Source organism: Musca domestica, unplaced genomic scaffold (genome assembly GCF_030504385.1).
Source record: "Musca domestica strain aabys unplaced genomic scaffold, Musca_domestica.polishedcontigs.V.1.1 129, whole genome shotgun sequence".
NCBI lineage: Eukaryota > Metazoa > Arthropoda > Insecta > Diptera > Muscidae > Musca > Musca domestica.
This window is the reverse complement of record NW_026712171.1, coordinates 1,100,818-1,120,345: the sequence shown is the minus strand read 5'-3', so window position 1 is coordinate 1,120,345 and position 19,528 is coordinate 1,100,818. Positions and strand designations below refer to the sequence as shown.

General features: G+C 35.6%; 1 protein-coding gene across 2 annotated transcripts in view; it reads left to right on the top strand.

Annotated features, from left to right (window-relative positions):
- Positions 1-19,528, top strand: part of LOC131800450 (proton-coupled amino acid transporter-like protein pathetic) — a 76,123-nt gene that overhangs the window by 13,736 nt on the left and 42,859 nt on the right. The window contains exon 1 of one of the 2 annotated variants that reach the window (XM_059118428.1): positions 14,682-14,696. The exons of the other annotated variant lie outside the window; for it this stretch is intronic. The gene's annotated coding sequence lies outside the window, so the exon portion shown is untranslated. Of the gene's footprint in view, positions 1-14,681; positions 14,697-19,528 lie in introns of those variants that run through there. 2 annotated transcript variants of the gene reach the window in all.

The following is a 19,528-nucleotide window of genomic DNA, read 5'->3' as shown; positions in this document are numbered from 1 at the left end:
TCTCCAGGAGTTACATTTGCCTGAGGGAAACAATATATACCTAGACAACTTTATTGTTTTAAGGGACAAGAGTTCCGTTGGAGTTGGCATAGTTATTAAAAAGACAATTTCTTATTCGAAAATATCAATTCCTGACTTAAAATTCCCAAATTTATTTGTAGAAATCAATGTTTTGATGAATGGAACAGCTCAAAAACTTTTGTTTGGGTCTGTTTACTTCCCAAGCAATTCTGACCGCAGGTTAATTATTAATGGCTTGTCAGTAATTCTAAATTTTTCTCGAAGTTTTGATGGGCTTGTAATTGCAGGAGATTTAAATGCTAAACACATTACTTGGGGCGACACAATTAATAATTATAATGGTGAGGTTCTGTCAAATTGGTTGGCTGCCGAGAGCTTAAATGTATGTAGGATTTGTGATTCCTATCCCACTTATCCCAGATGTTCTTCACATTTGGACCATTTTATTGTTAGTAGCAATTTGATTGGCAATCAAAATGTCACAACAAGTACGTTATCCACATTTTCAGATCACTTGCCTCTGAAACTTCACCTCTCATTTTCGCAATTTGATTTCATTTTGCAAAACCCCGAAATCTCCATCTCATTTAAGAATACTAATTGGGATTCATTCAAACAAGATATTATTAACTCTTTGCTATGCCATTATCCTCCCATCAACCGAAATCTGACAAATTCTGAGATTGACTATTATATAGAGGAGTTTGTAGCGACTCTCAATTTCGTAGTTAAGTTGCATTCTCGTGAGGTTAAAAGAGGTAATTTTAAATTCATTCCATCGGATAAATTGAAATCATTGCTTAGAGTTAAGTATAATTGGCAAAAAGATTTGAAAAGGATTTTTGCCCGAACTTTTAATAGGAACCACCCAGATTATTTGCTGATATCAAAACAAATTGATTTGATAAAGATAATCATAAAGGAGCAAGTAGAATTAGAGCAGGCCAACATTTTTAATTCGAAATTAAGTGAAATTAAACCAGGTCCTTGGGCTTATAAGCAGATCTTTAATATTATAGGTAAGAAAAATAGGTCCAAAGTAACTGACATTTCTGTAAATGGCGTTAATATTTCTGATGTAAATCAAAAATTAGAATCGCTGAAGGATCATTTTAGTTCCATTTATCAAGGTTCTCCCCCCGAAAGAGACACAACATACATAGATGAAACCATACACCGTGTCATATCAAGTGTAGAAGATTCTATCAACACGTTTGATGATTCCACAACAGCCCTAAATAATCTAAACGAATCGGTTTTTACTTCGTTAAATGAACTTCAGGCAAACATACAACCAATGAATAACAAAAAATCGTTCGGCGTGGATAACGTGTCAAATTACATCATCAAAAAATTTCCGACGAAGGCCTTGGAGTATATGACAATATTATTTAATAACTGTATAAACAACGGTTATTTTCCAAGAGCTTGGAAGATAGCAAAACTTGTTCCTATAAGAAAAAAAACTGGAGACAGTGATATTAATAACTTAAGACCGATTTCACTTCTTTCAAATCTTGGAAAATTGTTCGAAAAAATTATTAAGGAAAAAATGGATGCTGAGTTGAGTGGTCCTTATATTTCTCAATATCAATTTGGTTTTAAGAAGGGAAATTCAACAGTTCATGCTCTTCTGAAATTCCACAACGACATTATCCAGAATCTTAGGGAAAAACGATGCACTGTGGTGGTGTCACTTGACGTCGAAAAAGCCTTTGACAAAGTCTATCACAATGGTATTTTATTCAAAATGATTGTGATTGGTTTTCAACCAACAACAGTGAAGCTTTTTAAAAGCTTTTTCGACGAAAGAAAATTCTATGCTCAAATTGATAACGTCCTGTCTTCCTTTTGTGATGTAACCTGCGGCGTGCCGCAAGGATCCATATTAGCACCTCATTTATATAATATATCCATATACGACTTTCCCCATGTATTTGATGGATCCAAGGGTTTACTTTATGCCGATGACTCTCTTCTCTACGCTCACGATGAGTCCCCGTCAGTTGCTCTTCAACATGTGTCGTCGCATCTTAACCGAGTGAAATTTTTTTATTCGCAATGGGGCATTAAAATTAATGCCACAAAGAGTAAAGCAATTTGCATTAGAAATGCTTCCGGAAAATGCAAATATACTGTAGTGCCGGAAAGTAAACAGTTAGAGCTGCATTTGGATGGTGATGAAATTGAGTTCACTGATAACCTTAAATACTTAGGAGTTAATTTCAACCACCTTCTAAAATTCAACAGACATGCTGATTATAATTTAGAAAGAGCGAATCGCATTAAAGGTGCATTTTCAAATTTATTTAACAACAAATTTTTATCAGTTAGAACTAAATTATTCCTCTACAAAGTTAGCATACGTCCTGTCCTTCTGTATGCCTTTACTATTTGGTTCAACATTTCTCCAACCACGATGAAAAAATTAGAAGTTTTTGAGCGGAACATTATTCGGAAATGCTTAGGTCGAAATTTTCAGTCACTTACTAAGCGATATTCAAATGAATTCATTTATTATGAGAGCAAAATTACACGACTTTCAACATATGCACTTGATTTGATGAAGCGATTCGTAGAAAGACTTGTCGATTTCAATGGGTCTATTTTTCAGGAAATTTTAAACAGCGAACGTGAATTTAATTGGACGAATACGAATTATCTTTCCGCCTTAGGAATAATTCAAGGAGGGTCAAATTCATCTGGCCAAAACTTTTATTCTTACTCTACATCTGGAACACATAGGGGGTAGTTTTTTTTATATAGTTTAAGTATTCATAATTTTAGTTTAATTGCTTTGTTTTGGTTTTTTTTTTTTCTGTAGTTGTAAGTCCTAGTTATAAGTACACATCAAAATATAGATAAAACTCTATTCGCTACAGCAAGTGTCGGGAGCAAACACTATTTATCTTATTTATTGATTATTTGTTAAATACAATTACATATCTAAAGAATGTTTAAGCATGTAGCATACCCATTTTATATAATGATATTAGAATAATACATGATAGTTTTAAGTGTCCCTGATATTTATTGTTAATTATTGTTAATACCTTGTCTTTAATGAAATGAATGAAGTCTCAATAAATAAATAATAATAATAATATAATTTATATTTTACATTTTTATGGCATACCTTAAGGAGCTCCCAACAATTTTGCAACTTAAAAGTAAAGATATAGAATACGTTAAGTATATTTATATTACACTATTAAGCGCCCACAACCATTTGAATGAATTTGAAAAATTTCAACAATTTTTCCGAAAAATACCGTTTGAATGATGAGCTTTTTGCGAGAGACATACGAAGACGCTGACCTGCCTAAATAATTTTTTGTCATAGGCTTTAGTTTCCCATTAAGATCTTCAAATACCCAATTTGAAACAATTCGGGTGAATGATGTCGTTAAAATCATCAAAATTCCGAATATCGGGAGGTACCGTTATATGGGGCTATACGAAGTCCTGGATCTGCATAGACAATTCTCTTTCGCAGGCTGTAGTATCCATTACAAAATTCAAATACCAAATTTGAAATTGTTCCGGTAAATAATGTCGCTAAAATCATCAAAATACCGAATATCGGGAGTTACCGTTGTATGGGGGCTGTACGAAGACCTGGACCTGTATAGACAATTTTCTGTCGCAGTCTGTAGTACCCATTACAGACTTCGAATACGAAATTTGAAACAATTCGAGTAAATATTGTCATTGAAGTCGTCAAAATCGGGAGGTCCCTTATATGGAGGCTATACGAAAACGTGGACTGACATGACCCATTTAATAATTGAACCTGTCTACTGGGAAAATACACATGTGTGCAAAATTTTAGCCTTCTATCGCATTTCGTTCGAAAGATAGCGTGATTACAATAGACAGAGAGAGAGAGAGAGAGAGAGAGATACACACACAGACAGACGGACATCGCTAAATCCTATTAGAATTTTACGCTTATTCAAAACTGCCACAAAGTAAACCCCATAATTTTTATTTTTTTTTTTTAAATTTTATTGAACAAAAGCAAAAAATATCGGAAATAGCATCAAATTTTAGAATAAGTTTAGATTTGTTCGAATTGTCCACCTTTGGCACGAATTATGGCCTTCAAACGGCCAATGAAACCGTTCCATGGTGCCCGAATGTTGCTCTGCGGTATTTTGGCCCATTCCCAGCGAAGCGCTTGCTTGAGGTGATCGACACTTTGGTAGTTTTTAGTGCCAACCCTGCTTTCCAAAATACTCCAGACACAATAGTCCAACGGATTGGTATCCGGAGATTTTGGTGGCCATTATGCGCTGGAAATGAAGCGAGGAACCTCATTTTGTAATCATTCTTGAGTGGCGCGTGCCGGGTGCGATGGTGCTGAGTCCTGTTGGAATGTGTAAGGTCTGCGGCCAAAATGTTTGCATGCCCAAGGCTTTAATACACCCTCCAGAATATTTTCGCGATAATATTCGGCCTTTATTCTGATGCCACGGTCGATTAATACGAGCGGGGAGCGACCATCGGCTGTTATGGTGGCCCACACCATCACCATGGCCGGCGCTTGAGTTCTGGTGGCCAACTGAAGGTGCACATTTTCAGCTGACCTCTATGGCAAGTAAACACGATAATTTTATTGGTTTACAAACTGCTGGACAACGAATGTTTTCTCATCGGAGCAAAACAAATTCGGCAGTTCACCACTTTCGGCCAAGCGAAGCAACTCTTTAGCTCTTTTGAGTCTATTTTCTTTCTGTTGCGGTGTTAGTTCTTGCACTTATTGGAATTTCAATGACTTTACCCCGAACTCAATTTTCAATATTTGCCGAATGGAATATTGCGGTATGTTCAGCTCACGGCCACTGCGACGTGGGTTTCGATCAAGTCGCTTCTTTACCATTTCTGCTGATGTTGCTGTTTTTACTTCCTTGACGTCGGGCTACGCTACCAGTATCACGGTATCGAGCGATGGTATGAGACACAAACGATTTATTCACATTTAAATTCTGCAGTGCTCTAACGATAGCCAGTTGTGGGTTTCCCGCCAAATATAAAAAAATCACACAATCACGCTTGAATTCCATCACGAATAACTTTTTTGCTGGAAAATTCTCACAAAAATGCTTTTGTACGCTTGTAAACAATATAATAAGCTGTCACTGGAATAATTTTATCAGCTGTCGGACGAGTGGCTTAAAAGTTACAGCAGTCTGAAGTTGGTTACAGTTTTTTATCTCACCCTGTATTGTCTAATAGAAAAATTAAATGGCAATATGCATATGCATCCCATCTTTATGGTTTTATGTCTTTTCTATAATTTTGCGCCGAAAAGTATGCAATATGGACAAAAAGCCCCCACCTAAAACCACATACCAAAACTGAAGTATAGATGACGTTCACCATAAAATGTAGGGATTCTACCAAACTCAGAAAGAGTTTTGTGTACCATTAAATATAAAGATAATCTCGACAAGGGTACAGACATATTGATTTGATTTTGTACCCATTTTTAAGGAATAACTCAAGGCTGTTATTTACATAAAAATTCCTTGGCAATACGTCATAACTTCAAGGAAGCCAAAATACGATGTAGGTCTCTTCGTCATTTGTCTGCATCGGTATTCGTCGTCCCTTGTTTGTGAAAATAAAATTTCACAATAAAAATTATTTGAAATTTTTATTACAATTTCACAGAATATACTAACGAAATCCTAAATTCCTATGAATAAAAAATATTTTCCCCCATTCACAAACCAAAAATATTCTTATCATTAACAAGAACACCATTATTTTTGTTTAGATAATATCGCAGCAAAGGGGTATGTGATTGGATCCCCCAAACCATGTGCTCCGGCTGCCACCTTCAGTGAACCATGAGTCAACTTTTTATGTTGTTTATTTAACAAAATACGCAACAACCAAATAACGGAAACCCAATTCCCTATTTTGTATTCTTTGGTAATGATAAAGCTTCCATTTCCTCCTGTTCGCCAGTTAGGTTGTTGGTGTGAAAAGGCTTTGTGATAAGTTTTGCGCATGTTTGCTAATATTTTCACTCAAAGTCAAGGGGTAATGTTTTGCAACAAAGAAGCCGAATTCATTCATACGCTAATGGGTGGCTGTTTTTGTGTCCGCGACTGTTTGGCAGTTTGGATTGCCGCCTCTCTTTGTCAATATGCAAAAACAAAGAATGGAAAGAGATACAGTTTTACTGCATTGTTATGTGGGACAATGGGAATGACATCGTAGGGAAAGTAGGCGATAACTCTTTGGTTTTCCGTGCCACCTACTTTGCCGCCTCATGTCCAAGAATTTTTGTAATGGTTCGTATATATCGATAAATGATGCATGTAATGATATGATAATGACTTGCAAGGCTGGTAAAATTTGATTTTTACTACGTCAAATTGTTATTTGTTCGACGTTGTAATTTTTATCAGCATACGACATTTATATGCACAACATAAAACCATAAAAAAAAAACAAAAAAGAAGAAGAAGAGTCCGTAGAGGGTCTTCTTCCTTAAAAGGAATTTTTTTTTTTCTATCTTTGGAAGATCTTTTTTCTATAGAAGAGCTAAGCGACATATCTTTTCTACCGGAGATCTTTAAAAGATCTTATATTTAGAGATGCTCTTCATTCTATTTTGCGCATCTTGAAAGCAGATTTTTTTTCTACAGAAGACCTTGAGAAGTTTTTGAAGACCTAGATTTGACCATAAAAATGCCTTCTTTGTACTGAAACCTGCTGAATTGAAAGCAAAAGTGGAGACTGAATGTAGTTTAGAAATGGGAGAGGGGGAAATGGTTTTCCACATAGACTAAATTGACGCTTCATTAAACCCTACACCACAAGGTGGTCAGGCTATTATGTATTTATGCATTTGTTTGTAACAGGCAAAAGGAAACGAGATAGACCCATAGTTCCATATTTCTCAGAATCACATTCTGAGTCGATTTATGCGTGTCCGCCTGTCCATGTATTTTTGTAAACAAAGTACAGGTCACATTTATTGCCCGATCCAGATTAAATTTTTGCACAATTCATCATTTTGGTGAGAATTTTCCAGAAAAAAAGTTATTCGTGATGGAATTCAAGCGTGATAGTGTGATTTCTTTATATTTGGCTGGATAACCGCAAGTGGCTATCGTTAGAGCACTCCAGCGTTTAAATGTGAATAAATCTTTTGTGTCTCGTATCATCGCTCATTACCGTGATACTAGTAGCGTAGCCCGTGTTCAAGGACATGGACAGAAGAAAACAGCAACATCAGCAGAATGGTTCGAAAAATAAAGAAGCGACTTCATCACAACCCGCGTCGCATTGGCCTAATTGGCTCCATTCGGAAAAATATTGAAACATGAGCTCGGGGTAAGCCATTGAAATTCCAAAAAGTGCAAGAACTTACACCGCAACAGAAAGAAATTAGACTCATCAGAACATATGCCGAATATTATCCCGAAAATATTATAGAGGGTGTATTAAAGCCTTGGGCACACAAACATTTTGGACGCAGACCTTGGACATTCCAACAGGACTCAGCACCATCGCACTCAGCACGCACCACCCAAGAATAGTTACAAAATGACGTTCCTCGCTTCATTTCCAGCGCACAATGGCCACCAAAATCTCCGGATACCAATCCGTTGGACTATTGTGTCTGGAATATTTGGGAAAGCAAGGTTGGCACTAAAAAATACCAAAGTGTCGATCACCTCAAGCAAGCGCTTCGCCAGTAATGGGCCAAAATACCGCAGAGCAACATTCGGACAGCGTGTGGCGGTTTCATTGGCCGTTTGAAGGCCATATTTCGTGCAAAGGTGACCAATTCGAACAAATTTAAAGTTATTCTAAAATTTAAACTATTTCCGACATTTTTTGCTTTCATTCAAAAAATTAAAAAAAAAACGATGTAAAAATTATGGTGTTTGATTTTGTTGCAGTTTTTTTATATCACCTTGTATCTTCGTCCGATTTGCCCAATTAGCCCAGGTGGGATGGAATTTGGCACTTATCACCAAATTGAGTATAGAAACAAGCATGTCAAATTGCGTAAAAATCGGTTCTGTGGTGAAATTCTGTAACTCATTTTCTTAGTTATTGAAAAAATCGGTAAAATTTAAATGCTTAAATTTTCGGTTATTAACGAAATTTGTCGGTAAGTTAAAGACAAAATTAAAGTGGTCGCTAAGGCCTACCGATAGATACCAATGTTGTCAACTTTTATTTTTATACCCTACCTACAAAGACATAATACCCTGGTAAGGGTATTATGTCTTTGTGCATTTGTTTGTAACATGAAGAAGGAAACGAGATAGACCCATAGTTACTTTTGAGAACCTTCATAGAATCACTTTCTGAGTCGATTTATGCATGTCAGTCCGTCTGTCCATGTATTCTTGTGAACAAAATGCAGGTCGCATTTATTATCCGATTGAGATGAAATTTACCAAACAATATTTTTTTGGCCCAAGGACGAACCCTATTGAAATTGGTGAGAATCGGATCAAATTTAGATATAGCTCCCATATATATCTTCATCCGATTTCGGGTTAAATGTGCACCAAATGTCCACTATCAGTCCAAATTACCTGAATTTTGGCACACCCAACCAAGTTCGGCCTAGAAGCAAGTATATCAAATTTGGAGAAAATCGGTCCAGATATAGCTATAGCTCCCATATATATCTTTCATCCGATTTGATCTTTAAGTCCCTCACATTCCTACTATGCACTCCACAACCGTGATATTTGGTACCAGGTATTAGATGGAGCACAGAAATAGCTGTGCTCCACACCCAACCGGGTTCGGCCTAGAAGTAAGTATACCAAATTTGGAGAAAATCGGTTCAGACATAGCTATAGCTCCTTCATATATCTTTCATCCGATTTGATCTTTAAGTCCCTCACATTCCTACTATGCACTCCACAACCGTGATATTTGGTACCAGGTATTAGATGGAGCACAGAAATAGCTGTTTGTAATTGTTGTAATTTGGTGTTTAAGTCTCTCACATTCGTAATATGCACTCCACTAGAATGATATTTGGTACCAGATATAAGATACAGCCCAGAAATAGCTGTTTGTAATTTTATCGAAATCGGTTCAGATTTGGATATAGCTCCCATATATATCTTCATCCGATTACGGGTTAATTGTGGACCAAATGACCGATAAAAGTCCAAATGGACTGAATTTTAGTACATCGGACCAAATTCAGCCTAGAAGCAAGTATATCAAATTTAGTGAAAATCGGTTCAGATATAGATATAGCAACCATATATATGTTTCATCCGATTTAGTGTTTTAGTCCCTTACATTCGTAATATTCACTCCACAACCGTGATATTTGGTACCAGGTATTAGATGGAGCACAGGAATAGCTGTTTTAAATTTTATCGAAATCGGTTCAGATTTGGATATAGCTCCCATATATATCTTCATCCGATTTCGGGTGATTGACCACCAAATGGCCGTAATAGCATCAATTTTGGCAAATCCGACCGAAACCAGCTTAAAACAAGTACACCAATTTTAGTAAAAATCGGTGCAGATATAGCTATAGCTCCCATATATATCTTTCATCCGATTTGGTCTTTAAGTCCCTCACATTCGTAATATGCACTCCACAGGAATGATATTTGGTACCAGATATCAGATAAAGCCCAAAAATAGTTGATTTTAATTCTATTAAAATCTGTTCCGATTTGGATATGCCTCCCATATATATCTTCATCCGATTTCGTGTTAATTGTGCATCAAATGGCCAATATCAGCCCAAATGGCATGAATTTTGGCAAATTCAACCGAAACCAGCCTATAAGCAAGTACACCAATTTAGTAAAAATCGGTTCAGATATAGCTATAGCTCCCATATATATGTTTCATCCGATTTCGTCTTTAAATCCCTCACATTCGTAATATGCACTCCACAGGAATGATATTTGGTACCAGATATCAAATAAAGCCCAAAAGTAGTCGATTTTAATTTTATCAAAATCTGTTCAGATTTTGATATAGCACCCATATGTATTTCGTGTTAATTGTGCAACAAATGGCCAATATCAGCCCAAATCACCTTAATTTTCGTACATAAGACCGAATTCAGTCTAGAAGCTAATACGTCAAATTTGGAGAAACCCGGTTCAGAGATAGCTATAGTTCGTAAAATGCACGATAGAATTAGATAGATTTTGATTTTGTACCAAATATCTCATAGAGCTCTGAAATGCCCTGTATAAACTTTTTTACGATAGCTCTAATAAATATGCACAGTGGTGTAGGGTATCATATAGTCGGCCCCGCCCGACTTTTGAGCTTTCCTTACTGGTTTTTTTGTAAAAAATTTGCGTTTGAAAGTTACCGGTTCTTGTCGATAACTCCAAAATTGAGTTAGAAAATCTCACTACTGATATAGCTGTAGCTCCCGTATATATTGTTCATCCGATTTGTTATATTTTTTATTTGTTATATGAAGCTTTACTAAATGTGCAAAGGAGCTTTCTTTTCCGGGTTTCTTTTATTTTGACCGCATACAATAAGGTATTTTCACTATTTCTAATGAGAACTTATCAAACTCCGGGTTTTGTTGTAGTAATGTTATATTTTTACTATAGAGGCAAATATCTGCATTATGTCAACGTCAGACCAAACCCCTATCGCAAATTATGCCAGCATAAGCCACACATTAAATACCCAAACTTAACATGAACTTACCCACATGTTTATCACATGCTTCACATATGTGACGTCACCCATCAGGGCCATTTAAGTTTGTAATTTTTTATAGCTTGCGGTTATTTGTTAGGTGTTTTTAATTGCAACGAAAAAACCCCCGTTTCGAAGAAATTTGAGAATTACTGGGAATTTTTCTGATAAAAAAATGTGATTTCGACGTGGTTTAGATGATGACGGATATTCTTTGGCGCCCCTTATGGTTCCTATAGGCCATTTAAAATGTCTTTTCCGAAAAGAATTAAAACTAATCACGTTTTAACCTTTTTAGCTAGATAATGTTCAATATTTATGCAACCGTTCTGCTTGCCAAAAGACCAGATGTAACCAAGTGTTAGCCTTAATTAGGTGCAATAAATTTCACCTCACGTTTGTTTTACGATGCAAATGCAGCAGATAAGCCCTAAAAATGAATAGAGAAACAAAAAGTGAATTAACAACAATACCCCCGAAGGCTTGACAATTGAACTTGGCTTCCAAGTTAGATAAATAAACGAAAAAGAAAAAAACAAAACACAAAATGCTTACATAAATAAGCAGTCATTTAAAATGTACTTTCTAATTGTCGGGGGGGTATTGATTTTACAAAATTGTGGCCTTTCTAACAATGGGGGAAAAATGAAAAACAAAACATGTTAAAATGGATAAAGACACAAAGTAATAGCCCTGAGAATGGATAAGTTTTACGCTTTACATTTATTTTGGTTTAAATGGTTTTGGTGTGGTGTTTGCGTACCACTATCTGTTATTCAATACTATCCTTGAGTGACGTAATTTTCGGTTATTGTGCATACTTTTGGGCGCAAATTTATAATATACAGCAACAGCGTTTTTATATGCCCGCGAAGATAAATTTTAAAATATAAATGCGAAGACACAAGTCGCTTGTATTTTGTGTTGGTGCGCAAGGGGTTAATTGAAAAATAGTTTTTTTTTAATATAAATGATTTTAAATTAATTTAAATTAAATTAATTAATTAAATTAATTTTACAGGAAAATGACACGATTTCCCGACGAGGACGAATAAACAGAGTGGTGTTGCACTATCTGTTTGCCCAATACAAAATTGTACCAAATATAGTACTATTTAGTTATTTCCGGGCTCTTTTAGCACACATTTCTAAACCCGACTTTTTATCACAAACCTACCACCAAGAGGGATCCCAAAACAAATTTATAAACCCTAAACCAAACTGTTCATATTTAGTACCATTTCGTACAGTTCGTACAGTTCACACACTTAGTACACATTTCCAAAACCAACTTCATATATCAAACTTACTTTCCATATCTTGATGATCACTCTAAAATAATACCAAATGGTACAATTTTGGAAGTTTAGTACTATTTTAGAACTTTTCGTAATCGTAAAGTTCGAATTTTCAAAAACCCTAATAAACCCTGATTGTGACTCTAATTCCAAATTTCGGAATTCTACCTCATTCCGTATGTCCAGCACAAAAGTATTCAGTTACACATGTGCAGCGTCCTTAATACCAAATTTCAGATTTCAAGCACTATCTGTTTACTCAATACCAAATTGTACCAAATATAGTACTATTTAGTACTTTTCGTGCACTTGTTTCCAAAAGACCTTCTTTATCACAAACCTACCTCCAGAAGGGACTTCAATTTAAAGTTCCAGCTTCATCCGTTCACCCTAAACCTAACTGTTCACAATTTAGTACCATTTAGTACAGTTCGCACACTTAGTACACATTTCCAAAATCTCCTCATTTACAAAACTTACTTAATTTCCAACCTACATTCTCATACCAAAATATCAAGTTTTTATCTTTATTCGCTCACATAATACCAAATGGTACCACTTTAGAAGTTTAGTACCATTTTAGAATTTATCATAACCTTAAAGTTCCAATTTCCAAAAACTCTTTGGTACATCTATCCTGCACTCCATCAGTGACTCTCATTCAAAATTTCAGAATTCTAGCTCATTCCGTTGCGTCCGTCTGTCAATGTATTTTTGTAAACAAAGTACAGGTCGCATTTATTGTCCAATCCAGTTGAAATTTTGCACAAATCATTTGTTTGACCCATGGACGAACCATATTGAAATTGGAGATAATCGATCGAAATTTAGATATAGCTCCCATATATATATATTCGTCCGATTTGCGTTTTATTGTGCACCAAATGTTTAATATCAGCCCGAATAGTATGGAATTTTACACATACGACCAAATTAGGCCTGAAAATAAGTGTGCCAAATTTGATCGAAATCCGTTATATAGCTCTCATATATATTGTTCATCCGATTTGTTATTTTTGTCCTCCGCAGCCGTAATAAGCATCCTGTAACAACGATATTTGGGGAAATATATCAAATGCAGCTCAGACATACCTTTGCTAAATTTTATCGACATCGGCTCAGATTTGGATATAGCTCCCATATATATCTTCGTCAGATTTGCCTTTTATTGTGCAGAAAATGTGTAATATTTATGGGATGGAATTCGCCACTTACGACCAAATCGAGTCTAAAAACAAGTATGTCAAATTTGGTGAAAATCGGTTCAGATATAACTATATTCTCATATATATTGTTCATCCGATTTTTTTTAATATGTCCTTCACAGCCGTAATATGCACCTTATAGTACCGATATTCGGGGAAATGTATCAAATACAGCTCAGAAATATTTTGCCAAATTTTAACGAGATCGGTTCTGATTTGTATATAGCTCCCATATATATTTTTATCCGATTCAAAGGTAATATAAGCCCTAGCTCAAAAGCACAAATGCCTCGGCAAATTTAGTACAAATCGATTCAGAGGAGAATATTCCTCTCATATATTAGTTCCTTTGGACTTTAAAATATAAGTATAATCATAGTTCTCACAAATTCCCCATAAAAACTTTTATTTGTTATGTAGGGTATCAAAAAGTCGGCCCCGCCAGACATTAAAACTTTCTTCACTGGTTAATATTTGTTAATTGAACCCGAAAAATCCATACCAGAAAAAGCTGTTAAAATAGTAATTTTAGCGTTCAAACAATCTGCTACCGGTACAAGCCAACTATTTCCAAATATTAATTTGGCAAATAAATATAATTCCGGAACAACCCGGTCATTCTCCAAAGAAATGCCGACAGGAAGTCGTTTGCCCTCCATCACATCACAAAAATGTGACCTAATGTTCAATGTTTTGGCATTTGAAATAAAATATATCAATCTCAGTAGTATTGTTTGTATTTTTTCGATTTTAATCTCACTTCAGTACTACGCAATTTCCTGACATTATACTTTTTTATGTTTTTACTTCTATTTCTGGATGGTTGGCAGGCGGTAGATAGTTCAATCATCTGCTCGGTTAGGACAACACTTGATTGTAATGCATTTGTGTTGTTGTCTTTGTTGTTTGTTCACTAATTGTTACAATACATTTTAGGTGTCAATGCTTGGATGAATTTGAATGACGTCCATTATCTGTTTGAAATGTTTCGAGACAAATGCAAAAAAAAAAATATATAAAATGAAAATTTTCGCAATTTTATTGTGGTCATTATTATTGTTTTAGAAGAGGAAAAATTTACATTTCATATTTTGAAAAAAAAAAAAAAAAACAATGTTATTCTACGTTTTAAATAAAAGATTTTCAAAAATTCTATTTTTGAAAACAACAGAAGTCTCTTGCATACATACATTCTATGCATGACAAAATCATTTGTCGGACATTTTGACAAAATGTCATATATTTATATATCTACGGTTGAAGACTAGGTAATGAGGAGAAAACTTAAAATGAAAAATATATATGAAAAATAAATATTTAGATTTATAATTTGTATCAAATGTAATTACTTTGAATTAATTTTCGAATATAACTTTAAATAATTTATTTGTTTTTGTAATAATAAATTCATTTTTTTTTTGTTTATTTACAGGTAAGAGATATTTCCTTTATTTTGGTAAAAACATAATATTTTAATGTTTGGGTATGTAATTCAATTAAATTATGTTTTGAGTTTTGGAAAAAATTGTCTATAGTCATGTATTGTCTTTCATGTACTGGAGATATCTGGTAGTTTTTTTCGCGTTGAAGAAAAACTGAAACGGTGTTCTGTCTATAAAAGATCTTCCAATTCCAGAATCCCTTTATGTAACCCATTGAAAGAAATTTTTTGTATTCCTATAATGTCTGCCTCAGGTTGAGATAAAAAAACTGGAAAAAGTCAAACACCATAATTTATATATATATATATATATATATATATATATATATATATATATATATATATATATATATATATATATATATATATATATATATATATATATATATATATATATATATATATATATATATATATTTTTTTTTTTTTTTTTTTTTTTTTTTTAAATTTTATTGAATGCAAGCAAAAACTGTCGGAAATAGCATCAAATTTTAGAAAAGTTTAGATTTGTTCCTTTGGCTCGAATTATGGCCTTCAAATGGCCAAGGAACCCGTCACACGCTGCCCGAATGTTGCACTGCGGTATTTTGGTCTATTCCCGGCGACTCGCTTGCTTGAGGTGATCGACACATCGGTATTTTTTAGTGCCAGCCTTGCTTTTCAAAATACTCCAGACACAATAGTCCAACGGATTGGTTCCGGAAACTTTGCTGGCCATTGTGTGCTGGAAATGGAGCGAGGAACCTCATTTTGTAACCACTCATGGGTGGCGCGTGCTGCGTGCGATAGTGCTGAGTCCTATTGGAATGTCCAATGTCTGTGGTCAAAATATTTGCGTGCCCAATTTTTAATACACCCTCCAGAATATTTTCGCGATAATATTCAGCATTTATTTTGATGCCACGGTAAATTAATAGGAGCGGAGAGCGACCATCGGCTGTTATGGCGGCCCACACCATCACCATGGCCGGCGCTTGAGTTCTAGTGGCCAACCGAAGGTGCACATTTTCAGCTGACCTCTTTGGCAAGTAAACACTATAATTTTGTTTGTTTAGAAACAGCTGGACAACGAATGTTTTCCCATCCGAGAATACCAAATTCAGCCAAGCGAAGCAACTCTTTAGCTCTTTTGAGTCTATTTTTTTTTCTGTTGCGGTGTAAATTCTTGCACTTTTTGGAATTTCAATGGCTTTACCCCGAGCTCATTTTTCAATATTTGCCAAATGGAATATTGCGATATGTTCAGCTCACGAGCCATTTTTCGGCCTCTGCGACGTGGGATTTCGATCAAGTCGCTTCTTTACTTTTCGAACCATTTCTGCTGACGTTGATGTTTTCCTCCGTCCACTTCCTTGGCATATGTCGGGCTACGTTATCAGTATCACGGTAACGAGCGGTGGTACGAGACACAAAAGATTTATTCACATTTAAATGCTGGAGTGCTCTAACGATAGCCACTTGTGATTTTCCAGCCAAATATAAAGAAATCATACTATCACACTTGAATTCCATCAGGTATAATGACTCTTCGGGGTTACACGCGGATTTTCAGTGCCCCAGAAACGTTAATTTAGCTTATTTTCGAACCCGCTAAGATGGAAATGGACCTCACCACTAATGATTATTTTTGATGAAAAATCATTTTCTTCTTGGTGGAGATTAAGGATGGCTTGAGCGTATGTTAGACGCGATTGGCGGTCTGCAACTGACAGCTGATGCACAATTTGGACTTGTACGGAAACATATTCAAATCTTGTACCAAAGTTCGCTGTAAAGACCGTCGACCGCCATTTGCGTTGCACGTCGTCTTGTGGATGTCGACGGCGCTTCCATGACATCCTCGGCTACAGCAGCAATATTCTCTAAAGAACGGATACTCCGGGGTCTGCCACGCCAGGCAGCATCTTTAGTTGTGCCAGTCTCTTCGAGGAGAGCGGCTAAACGTCGCAGTGTTTCACCAGTAGGCGTTGTAAAATATAATGAAAAAATGCAATTTTAATTTTCTCTTAAACACTCTCTTTATATTATTTTGCTCAGCTTAGCTCTCCTCTAAAAATATAGACATTAAAAAATTATTTTGAATTTTAAGTACTCGCTTAACATTTTAAAAAACTTAGGAGAACTCCACTTCCACGTGTTCAATAAGAAACCTTCTGTTTTATAATTACCAACCAATTGTCTCATGGTAAATGATGTTACTGCAAAAAAATGTATCAGTGTCTTTCTTTCACCACCTCAGAAAAAAATAGCACAGTGGAGCAACATGTTTGCCATCATTCTTCCCTGAATAAAAGTGTGTAAAATAAGAATGTCAAAGAAGACAAAAAAGCGTTATATTTTCATAGATCTAAATAGATTGCTACGAAAAAAGAAAATCATTCAAATCAAATGTGTCAAGAAATTCCTTCGCAAGTTATCTGAAATCAGACGGCGTCTAACGAAAAATTCGATTGGCGTCGTCTTATTTTGAACGAAATTCCCACCCTCAAAGTGTGATACTGCAGCCAAAGTCCACTTACGCGTCTATTTCGGTTTGAATGTCACGTGTAGTCGCATTGTCTTCTTCTCATAGCGCTGCGCTAGCCATTGATAAATTTTTGGCAGTTTGGCACTAATGAAGGCAACCTCTGGCATACCTCTAGCGATCAAAGACGATCAATGACAAAGTGGACACATTATGACACTTTTTTTGTATTACAATGCAGTTTTTTATTTTATAACAAAACTGTGATCATTGTATGTACTTTTTACTTTAAAATAAAAAAAAGTTATCTAACAGCTGCTGACTTAATTGTGCTATGAAAAGTATCGATTGGAATTATAATTGTTTTCAAAGCAAAAAGATATTTCGACTTTTTGTTCAAATGTCGGGATTCATAAAATATGACATTTAGGTATTACAACTTTCAGTTGTACCATGTGTTTGTTACGCTAATTTGTGTGGGGTAAAGGGAAATCGCACAAATCTTTCCATAGATAGCAGATACCAATTGTTGACATATCAATAATTGTGTATTTATTTTTTAATAGGGTGTTTACAATTAGTATGTGAATATTTTGTGTTTGAATGAGAATCTACTAGATTTCCAATTTTTTTTACCGATATCATCATAAAGGGAAATCGGTTATCGCATTGAAAAATTTTACATTCTTGCAGTTCTGGAATAGACCAATAATAGCAACAAACGAATTGTGATACCCTACACCACTATGCGTATTTAGTAGAGCTCCTGTAACAAAAAAAAAGCTACATCCAAGTCTGAATCGATTTTCAACAAACGAGTTTCAGTAAATGGTACAATTCGGTTGAATATGAAAAAATCTGTCCAATTTTGGCAGATATTACATATATGGGGACAATAAACGTAAAATCGGATGAAGAGTATATAACAATTTGGCAGAGGTATTTTCGTGCTGTATCTGCTGTCCGGTATCAAATATCATTGTTGTGGAGTGCATATTATGCATGTGAGGAACTTTAACACCAAATCGAATGAAACATATAAATGGGAGCTATGGCTATATCTCAACCGATTTTCACCAAATTTGATGTACTTGCTTCTAGACTGAATTCGGTTGGATGTGCCTGATATTCAACATTTGGTGCACAATTACCCCAAAATCGGTTGATGATATGTACAGGGTGAGATAAAAAAAAAACTGCAACAAAGTCAAATGCCATAATTTTTACATTTTTTTTTTAAATTTTATTGAATGAAAGCAAAATATGTCGGAAATAGCATCAAGTTTTAGAATAAGTTCAGATTTGTTCGAATTGGTCACCATTGGCACGAATTATGGCCTGCAAACGGCCAATGAAACTGTCACACGCTGACCGAATGTTGTTCTGTGGTATTTTGGCCAATTCCCGGCGAAGCGCTTGTTTCAGGTGATCGACACTTTGGTGTTTTTTAGTGCCAGCCCTGCTTTCCAAAATACTCCAGACACATTGGTCCAGCAGATTGGTATCCGGAGATTTTGGTGCCCATTTTGTAATCATTCTTGGGTGATGCGTGCTGAGTCCTGTTGGAATGTCTAGAGTCTGCGGGCAAAATGTTTGCGTGACCAAGGCTTTAATACACCCTCCAGAATATTTTCGCGATAATATTCGGCATTTATTCTGATGCCATGGTCGATTAATACGAGCAGAGAGCGACTATCGGCTGTTATGGCGGCCCACACCATCACCATGGCCAGCGCTTGAGTTCTGGTGCACATTTTCAGCTGGCCTCTTTGGCAAGTAACCACGATCATTTTGTTTGTCTACAAACCCAAATTCACTTTCGGCCAAGCGAAGCAACTCTTTAGCTCTTTTGATTCTATTTTCTTTCTGTTGCGGTGTAAGTTCTTGCACTTTTTGGAATTTCAATGCCTATTTTTCAATATTTGCCGAATTGAATATTGCGATATGTTCAGCTTACGAGCCATTTTTCGGCCACTGCGACGAGGGTTTCGATCAAGTCGCTTCTTTACTCTTCGAACCATTTCTGCTGATATTGCTGTTCTTCTTCCGCCCACTTCCTTGACGTCGGGCTATGCTACCAGTATCACAGTAACGAGCGATGGTACGAGACACAAAAGATTTATTCACATTTATGCTGGAGTGCTCTAAACATAACCACTTGTGGTTTTCCAGCCAAATATAAAGAAATTACACTATACCGCTTGAACTCCATCACAAATAACTTTTTTTTCTGGAAAATTCTCACCAAAATGCTCTTATACGCTTGTAAAGAATATAATGGACTGTCGCTGGAATAATTTTAACAGATGTCGGACGAGTGGCTTAAATATGACAGAAGTCTGAAGTTGGTTGCAGTTTTTTCATCTTACCCTGTATAGGTTCGCGTTTTTGTATAGCCCCCACATAACCT